This window comes from Heterocephalus glaber, unplaced genomic scaffold (assembly GCF_053883595.1).
Source record: "Heterocephalus glaber isolate CG9 unplaced genomic scaffold, H.glaber_assembly_v1.0 deba00001729, whole genome shotgun sequence".
In the NCBI taxonomy this organism is placed as follows: domain Eukaryota; kingdom Metazoa; phylum Chordata; class Mammalia; order Rodentia; family Bathyergidae; genus Heterocephalus; species Heterocephalus glaber.
In genome coordinates this window covers 12,501,521-12,510,502 of record NW_028258440.1, presented here as the reverse complement: position 1 = coordinate 12,510,502, position 8,982 = coordinate 12,501,521, and positions in this window count along the sequence as shown.

The following is an 8,982-nucleotide window of genomic DNA, read 5'->3' as shown; positions in this document are numbered from 1 at the left end:
ATCATCATCATCAGGAAAAAATAAGTTAATCTATAGATTCCAGAAGCGTGAGTAAAAGAAATTCGGAATTAGGAAGAAGTCATTGCTTTCCTTTTCTTACCAAAATGTGAAAATGTTTTAGCTTCTGCATTATATCCTTCAAGGAAGAAAAGGCTTGTTCCTTTTGTTTCACTGGGTTTTGTCTTTTAAGGCATTGCCTCATATGGACTTTCCCAGTGTAGTGCCTCTAGATGTAGAATGATTTTTTTTCCCCTAGGAAACTCAATTTGAGTTTTGATATCAGGGCAGGTAAGATTGGTAAGGCCACCTTTGACTGGCCTCCTGCCAAGACACAGTGATTTCAAGTGATTTTCTCTTGCTTTGTAACATGGAACTTCTCTTGGGACTGGATCTACATACTGAGGGAGGCCAGGAGAATCAGTGAGGAACAGTTTGCAGCCTCCCTTGAGGAAGCTCCTTCATGCCTTTTGAAGCCTGCAAGCCCTTTGGTGAATCAGCTCTCCCCTTAGGGCCTGGCATCAAGAGCCCAGGAGACTGAAGAGGGACATGCTCCATACTAGCTGCTTCTCCTCAGGAATAGGCATTGCCCTCATAAGCAACATCTGTGTAGTTGCACAGGGTTCTATGCTAGAAGGAGCCATGATTTGTTTAGTACTTTGCTATGTCTCTCATGGAATCTATTCTTACTCATGTTTGAACAAGGGGTTCGCCATTTGTATTTTGCTCTGAACCTTACCAATGGCCTAGCCAGTCCTGGCTGCCTGGATGAGTTTCTAAACACCAGGTGGCCCTTGCTCTTGTTCTCCATCATTCTTGCTGCTTACCAGAGGCCATCCCACTTTCTATACTCGGGTCCAATAAAGTGTTGTAGTTCAGTGAGAAGCAGTTTTCTGCTTAACTCTGAGCTCCAAGGATAGATATTTTCTGAACTGCAGCTTCCTCTCCATATTTTCTCTAAACTGAAAAAACAACAACAACAATAATATTCCTTGCAGCACTGATGAGTTTCAGGCATTGTTAAGTATCTTGCAGCAGATTAAAGCAAAAGAGGCAGCAGAGGGAATCAGAAAGCCTGGGCTTCCTCATGAGATTTTGGAAAATAACAGATATCTGCCTTGACTCAGCTATTTACCAGGAAACTATTGTAATAGAATATCTAGAAAAGTGAAAGCAGTAAAAATATTCTTAGAAAGTTTACCTTTCCTGATGTTTCTATGACTTGAGCTAATCAGCTTTACCAAGTTGCAAGCCACAGTATTGAGTAGATAGTATCAGTGATCTTTCTTTCTGCCCTTTGGCTTCCCTCCTGCTTTCTCTCTCCCTCTCTCTCTCCCCCCTCATCTCTCCCCCCCCGTCTCTCTCTCCCTCCCCCCCTTCTCCTCTGTCTCTAATGCTTTATACCTTATATGGAAAGGTTAATAAGATGTATCACCAATTCACAGATGAGAACAGTGAGGCCCAGAAACTTTAAACAATTGCCTGAGGTTACATTCACAGTAATTTGGGGAGAATTATGGTTAGAATCTAAGTTTTCAGACTCCTGGTCCAATATTCATGTTTCTGAAGAGTATGTATAGGCTATTTGGTTTTTTAAAACTTCTATTCTGAATACATAGGAGTTGGGCTGCTCAACAGTGGCACCACTGACATTTGAATAATCCTTTATTGAGGGGAGCGCTACCTTGTCCTTTGTAGGAGGTTTACACATATCCCTGTCTTCTACCCAATAAAAACAGCCTCCACTCCCACAGTCTTCATGATCAAAAGTACCTCCAAACATTTCTTCTTGCCTGTTGGTGGCAGTGGTTAAAATCACATTCAGTTGATAACCACAGCACAAGAATCTTTTGGCAAAGTTGCATAAACTACAAACTCCCTCCAAATTTATATTTCCTCATATTAGATTTTCTTAAACTATGGCATATCTATATTTTCAAAAAGAGAAGGACCACTGATTTTAATTTTGTAGGTAATCATCCAGAAACGTATGAAACAGTTAATATATTTTTCTTTTCAAAATGTTATTATGTTTATAAAATTGATGTCACAAGATTCCACAGAATATGTCCTCAACACACAGATTATAACAGATTAAACTTTAAGAAAAGCCAATTCCTTTTTAAGAATTACCCACAGGCAAGTATCTTAAAATTTAACTGTTTCCAGTTATGTTTTCATTCCTGTAAGTATTCTGAATTCTCTTTCAAAGCCGGAAACTTGGAATGAAACGAAAGTTAAAAATACCTTATTCCTCAAGACAGCTAAAGTCGAACATCCAACTGTCAAATTGGAGAGCAGAAATTAACAGGTGGAAATGGTACATCAGCAGATAACAAGTGTTCACTCGGCCCTTAAAGCAACTGCATATGCCCCATATTTCCTCAGCTAGGCAGCCCATACACCCTGTCATCCAAGCTGGGGTTCTGTTAAGAGTGAGAGGGGACATTACTAATAGTTGTTCCATGATGATACACATAAGCTGAATGATATTGGGCAAACAAGAATGCATGTTCGTCCTAGCCTTAGATAACTCTTAGAAACACACCACTGCCAGAGCCCTGCTGTACTAGGTAGGTATTGCTCTAGGACAAGGTACCACATAACCCCAGAGGATTAAAAGCACAATGAGTTGTCATTTCTCGCCCATGTGCAGCTTGGTTGGGGTACAGGTGGTATAGACTGGGATAACTCAGCAGTTTTGCCGCAATGGTAGCTGGTATGGCTCTACCTTTCACTTCAGATCTGAATCAACTGGAACGGTTCTGTTCCAGATGTATTTCGTCCTTCTTGAGCCACCAAACTAGATGTTACGTGTTCTTCTCATAACACTGACTGACGTGAGGGTGGCAGCAGAAATGCATGAGTTTTCTTAAGACACAACCTAGAGTTGGTGCACTGTTGCATCTTTCCATACGCCATTGACTAAAGCAAATCACGTGGTCAAGTTTGAAGGGCAAGAAAAGAGACTACCAACACTGAGGCCATAATAAAACTATGGATTCAGGAATGGGTAAAGAATTAGAGAACTAGTTCAATGCAGCACATGTGCTTCATGTATGCCAACCCCTTTACACCACCCACACACCTCCAGCATGGGAGAGGAAAGTCTGTTTGCTTCAGGTATGTTATCTGCCATGATACTAATCCAGTTTTTAACACCAGGCCTGCAAGTTTTAGGATCAAGAATCAATTTCTAGTTTTTATAAGTATTACAAAAATGGAAACTTTTCCAACTAGGTATAAAGCATAACTCCTCAAACATTTGGCACCCAGAATTCATCAAGGTATCTAAAATTCTCATATGTACTCAAACTGCAACCTCTGTCCAAGTGGAGTTGGGAGATGGTGTTAGCTTAAGTTGAGGGGTTAATTTCCCCCTGCCTCGCCTATGGTGTTTCATGGTGATGGTTTTCAACATTCCCGGAGAAGTCAAAAGGTGTACATTAATAAAAATGTCAACAATATCATCTCTGGGAGGTAACCTGGAATAATCCACAATAAATTAACACTTCCCATCAGAGAGATGTTGCAGCTTAGAAGAATGTCACTTTGTGGGAAGTGGGAGTCCCAAAGCCATGTGATTTCCATCTGTAGTTTTCAAGCCCATTCAGTGCCCACCGGGGGATAATTACTTGCTAGGATGTACCCATCCCCTCAGTATATATTTGTTATGATTCAATTATCTCATATCCTTAGTCTCACAGCATGAAGGAGACTCTGGTCTGGTGGATGTAGGCCTAGAGGGATAAGAAACTTCATTCGGCACCACGTGGCTTCATGACCTTGGGCTACTCACTTAACATCTCTGATTACTCAGTTTGATAGTCTATGGACTGACACTTCAGATCTCTGAGAAAGATGTCATTAGGTCCTTATCTGAATATCTCTGGAAGCCTATTTGTCTCTACCCCTCAGAAAATGAATTATTCCTCTATTAGTTTCACACTCTGGATGATACGATTCTCTCAAAAGCAAAATTACATCTGAGGCAGATGCAACTTGAAGTGAATCTAAGGAACTGAGTTATTAAAGTAACAGAAGGATTTAACCACTGAGCATTGTAACCATAACAGACCAAAGACAAGACCATTTAACAAGTCATCAGGGTCCTATAGATATTTCAAGAATAAAATTATTACTTTCCTTAATTCTCAGGGAGCAGATCTTCAGGAAGACAGGAATTTCAGTGGTTATTGTGGTTGTTTTCCAACCTTTGTATCTTTCTCCCTATGTGTCAATCACATGGTCTGTTGGGGGAAAGGAAGCCTGACCCTATGCTAACTCTATAGATGGAGCATAATCTTGTCCCCCATGCCATGGTGATTGACTCGGGCAATCGAGGACTTGGCGTGACAATACCTGGCCAATACAAGATGAGTCATGAATGGTCACATGATTTAGTTTGATCAGTACAAAATGATATGATGCAGATATGAAACTAAAAAATGTTACAGCCATTTTGCCGTCATGTGGGAAACCGAAAGGAGGGAGGGAAAGAAATTAAATCCTGGATAAAACTATCCAACAACTGAGTAAATTCTCAAGCCAGCCCTATCTCTTGCCCTTCCCAGTGTATGAGCCTATGTGTCTCCATCATTGTCTAGCTTTAGTGGGTGTATTCTTGTCTGCTGCCTGAAGCATCTTAACTGATATAAGAGCTGAAAGGGTCAAACCATGGTTACCATCTCTGGTGGTGAAGGTGGTGTGAAAGTTCCAAGGAGGAAGGTGATAGCAGTAAAAATTTGAAAGTAAAAATCTACCTTCAAATAACTGTGCCTCCCAACAGTTCCTGGAGATGTTTTCGGGGCAAAAATTGAGTTCTAACACCCTTACCATGTATTAAAAAGCAAGCCAAGCTGAAAATAATTTGATAAGCTTTTGCTCCCTTGGCTACTCCTCATTTGTTGTGACTGTCTCCAAGTGAAGTTGGAAGACAGGAAGTTGCTATAGATACATTTCTAGACATATTAAACTAAAACTCAGAGGCTTCTCCTCTGACTTACACATATACTCCTTCCAGAAGCCTCTCCAACTGAGCCTGTGCTTAGAATTTCAACTCCTCAACACTGTGGATTTCTTCAGCAATACCAAGACTGACACCCACAGTGCAGATTTCTGAAGAAGTTTCTGGAAATCTGGTATAATAGAGAAGATGTGATGACAGAGAACTAGAATGATGGACCCAAGTTTTCTTAGATGTTGCACCCAACCTAAATGAATCTCCACATATGGCTGAACTGTCTGTTCCCAAAGAATATGGGAATGGAAATGCAAGAGACAATCACAAAAATCAATTTACCTAGCTTACTTACTTGACTAAAGTGTAGGCTGCAGTTTGGATGGTTTTTCTAACCCTAAAATTATCTCATCTCATGGAATCTTAGGATGATAGAACATAAAAGCAGGAAGAATGCTTAGAAATCACCTTGTTCTGTTTTCTCTGTTTAATGTTTTGGGATTGAATCTGGGATAAGCTAAGTACCTTGTTTCAGATATTTAAACACCCTCCTCCATGCTGCCATGGAACCTGTTTTCAGATCACTTACCATATTGCATTGTCATTGCCAGTGAATGCATCTGCTCTTCTTTTGAATTTGAAATTCATTGAAAGCAGAAACTGTGTCTTCCTTCCTTTTATTCCTAGTTCTTTGAAGAGTCTATCATATAGCAGGTGGTCAATAAGTGTTTGTTGAAGAAATCAAAGTTTCAAGTCAACTGATGAAAAAATTATCTTCCCATTAGGCAAAGGATATATCCTGGCTTCATTATATTTAAAAGGTATAGAAGTTACTTTCCAATGAATCAGGATAATTTCTATTGCTATTTTACTTATTTGTAAGGTATCAAGTCAGCAAGTATGAGACTCAAAGTATGGTATAAATTCCATTCCTTACTTTCAAACTCCACTCACCAATATTTGTTTCTGCTTATCCAAATACCCTATCCTAAGCCTGAAACAAGTAAAAGTGTCATGAAGAGAAGTACTATTTTGAAATTTTAATAAGAACTGTAACGAATTATCTTTATTACTTAAACTGTTTCTTTTAAAAGTAGGAACCATAGGTTCTAAGACTAGAAGGTAATCTGAATCCAGTGGGGATACCTCTTAACCACAGAGGGAAAGCTAGATTTGGAGCTTTGTTGGCAAATTCTTATGGCTATGATGCTGTTAGTATATTCTCTAGCCTCTCAATGGAAAATCAGAGATGAAGTTCAGAAAGTGTCTCATTGCTCTCTTGGTAAGAGACCTATTGCTAAAGAATTTGCATGTATTATACAGGCTTTTCAACCAGCAGCAATATGCTTAGTCTACCACTGTGCCTCTGCTGGGTCAGTTGAGACTAGTCCAACTCTGCCAACAGCTGCTACTGACAGCTAAAAGTTGAAAGACTGGCAGCACATGAAAGAGAAGGAAAAAGGTAGTGGGCAGGGGAGGATAAAAACAGAAGGGATGGGTGGCATTTACATTGATGACTTCAATGGAGGAATTTTCAAGTGCAGAGGCACTGAAATGTCCTACTTCCTCTCATCTTTTGTTAATGAGAGGAAGTAGGTTTCTTCAAACCAATGACAGTGAAGATTGTTACAAGACTTCTACCTCTTTTTATAGCTGGCCAAGCATATATGGGGACCTAGCTGCTTTCAGGAGTCAAATGAGGTGTGCTGAAAGCCACCTCCCACCCAAACAAAATATGTTATTCACCCACCTGAAATCAAAAGTTAAACCTCATTGGAGTCACTCCTTTGGGTCAAGGCATTAAAAGCATCTATTAAAATGCAACTATGTTATCTAAAAGGAGGAACATATAGTGCCTGGCACAGAAAAGAGGTTCTCTAAATGTGGCATATTTAATATTAAATTGTCACTGCCTGCCATCAGAACTTTAGTAGAGATTCATCAACCAGATTCTCTCTTGTCTCCTGGGGCCCTTGAGAAGCTACAATGGGAAGATTTTGATGTAGAACACTGACAAAAACTTGGTAGCAGAATCTGAAATTTCGAGGACCATGGAGAGAAAGGGAAATGACAGAACAAGGAGCTTTTGGAGAAAAGAGGGCAAATGCTCATAAAAGGTGAGACAAACGGGAAGAAGTTGGGAAAATCATATTTATTGATTCCTCTGTGAGCCAGACGCTGAATTAGATACCTTGACATTCATGATTTTATTTACTCCTCACAATCATTTTCTAAAGAAAGAAGTATTAATATTTCCACTTTGAAGATGAGAAAACTGGGGAGCAGATTTTAAAAGTTGTTCAAGGTCACACACTGCCTGTATTTGATGAAATGTAGACTTGAACCCTGACCTGTCTCCTAAGCTGATGTTCCTGCATGACGCTGTCACTCTCTGCATTATCAAGGGGGTAGTCAGCCTTGTCTCTGCCACCACTTTGCCCCTGTTCCTTCCATTGGAAGAATGATTCTCCTGTGACTCCCAGGTTTCTCCTTCACTCCTGGCCATGGACTGTCAAAATGGAGACAAAAGATTTCTGTGGGTGACAGGGCAGAAAGAGATTATGCACTATCAGAATGGACAGAAATTTGGGAAGAGCCTAGAGCCATTTTTCTGATTGCCAAAGGCTTTTGAACCCCATAGTTCCAGGCTCTACCCTATTGAAGGTTCTGGAGGAATCAAGATATTGGCTGGTTCCCTCAACCCATTTTCTCTATATCCTGCCCTATGTGTATCAGTCTGCATGAAGGTTCACTAACCACTTAGACCAGGAGGAGAGGATATGAAAAGAATAGCAGGTGCTGGGAGAATAAAATCTTGTGTTTTCTAAGTTGGCGTGGGGTAGGAGTGAAAGACTTGGGAGATAAAGAGCATTCTTTTTTTTTTCTCACCACTGGAGAATGTGGCTACCGAGAGGAATAAACCCAGGAGGTTTATACACAAGGTAGTGCCTCGGAGAGACCACCCATCACCGGGATCCAGGCTGGACTCTATGACTTCATAGGTTCTTTCTTCCAGTAGATCAGAGAGAGGAAAAAGAAAGGGGCAGGATGGGTAACCTCTGGGGCCATTACTGGGGCCTGAGATGCTACATACATATGCAACAAAAGGCAGCAAAGCAGCTAGGGGACAGTTTCCTCCAATCTTAACTTTGATCCCCACCCCCAGTCTAGCTCATTACCACATTTCTCTCCTAGGTCGGTGGAACTGAGCGTCCTTTTCATTAACCTTTTAGTTACCACCTCCATGCACATACTTTTTTCCTATTCTCCAAAGCTGTTCGCACCGCACTGCCCATCTCAACCCCTGCGCTTTTCAAACCCGCCTCAACACTGAGGTGGGGGGAGCTACACACCCCACCAAGCTGCGGGGATGTGGGTGGGGGTTGTTCACTCACCCTCGGATCTCTGCTGTAAAAACTGAGCGGCAGAGACCGGGCATGCGCAGCACCTTGGGGCGCATTGTGATGGGAACTGCTTCTCGAGTCCACAAAGACTCCGGAGTAACCACTAACAGCCCTCCCAAGACCCCCTTCTTTAAGACAGACACACAAACGCAGTGGCAGTGTAGCTTCAAAGCCGGGTCCACGTGAGGACTAGTGTATTGATCCCATCTTCGGTGCTGACAAACGCCAGTGCCTAGGCTTTGCAGTCCGGGGCTGCAGTTTGCAGCGGTGCTAAGCGGTGTGCGGCTTTGATTCCATGTCAGATCAACTTTGATCAATATCCCTCTACCGGCCCAATTGGGAGAGTCCAATTCACCGGCTCTGAGCCTTTTCGCTCTCTTTCTTTTTCCCCTCTTTAGACCCCACCATCTTAGTGGGGGGGGGCGGGTCTCGGGCATTTTTAAATAATTTTTTTCTTGTTTCTTTATCTCCTTCCTTTGTTTTTGTTTGTTTATTTTTGGTTTTCGGTGTTTTGTTTGTTTGTTGTCTTAGATTCTCTCTGCCTCTGTCTCTCTTCTGTCTTGCTGTGTCTCCCTGTCTCTGTCTCTGTCTCTGTCTCCCCCCCCCCCACCCCAGGCCCCC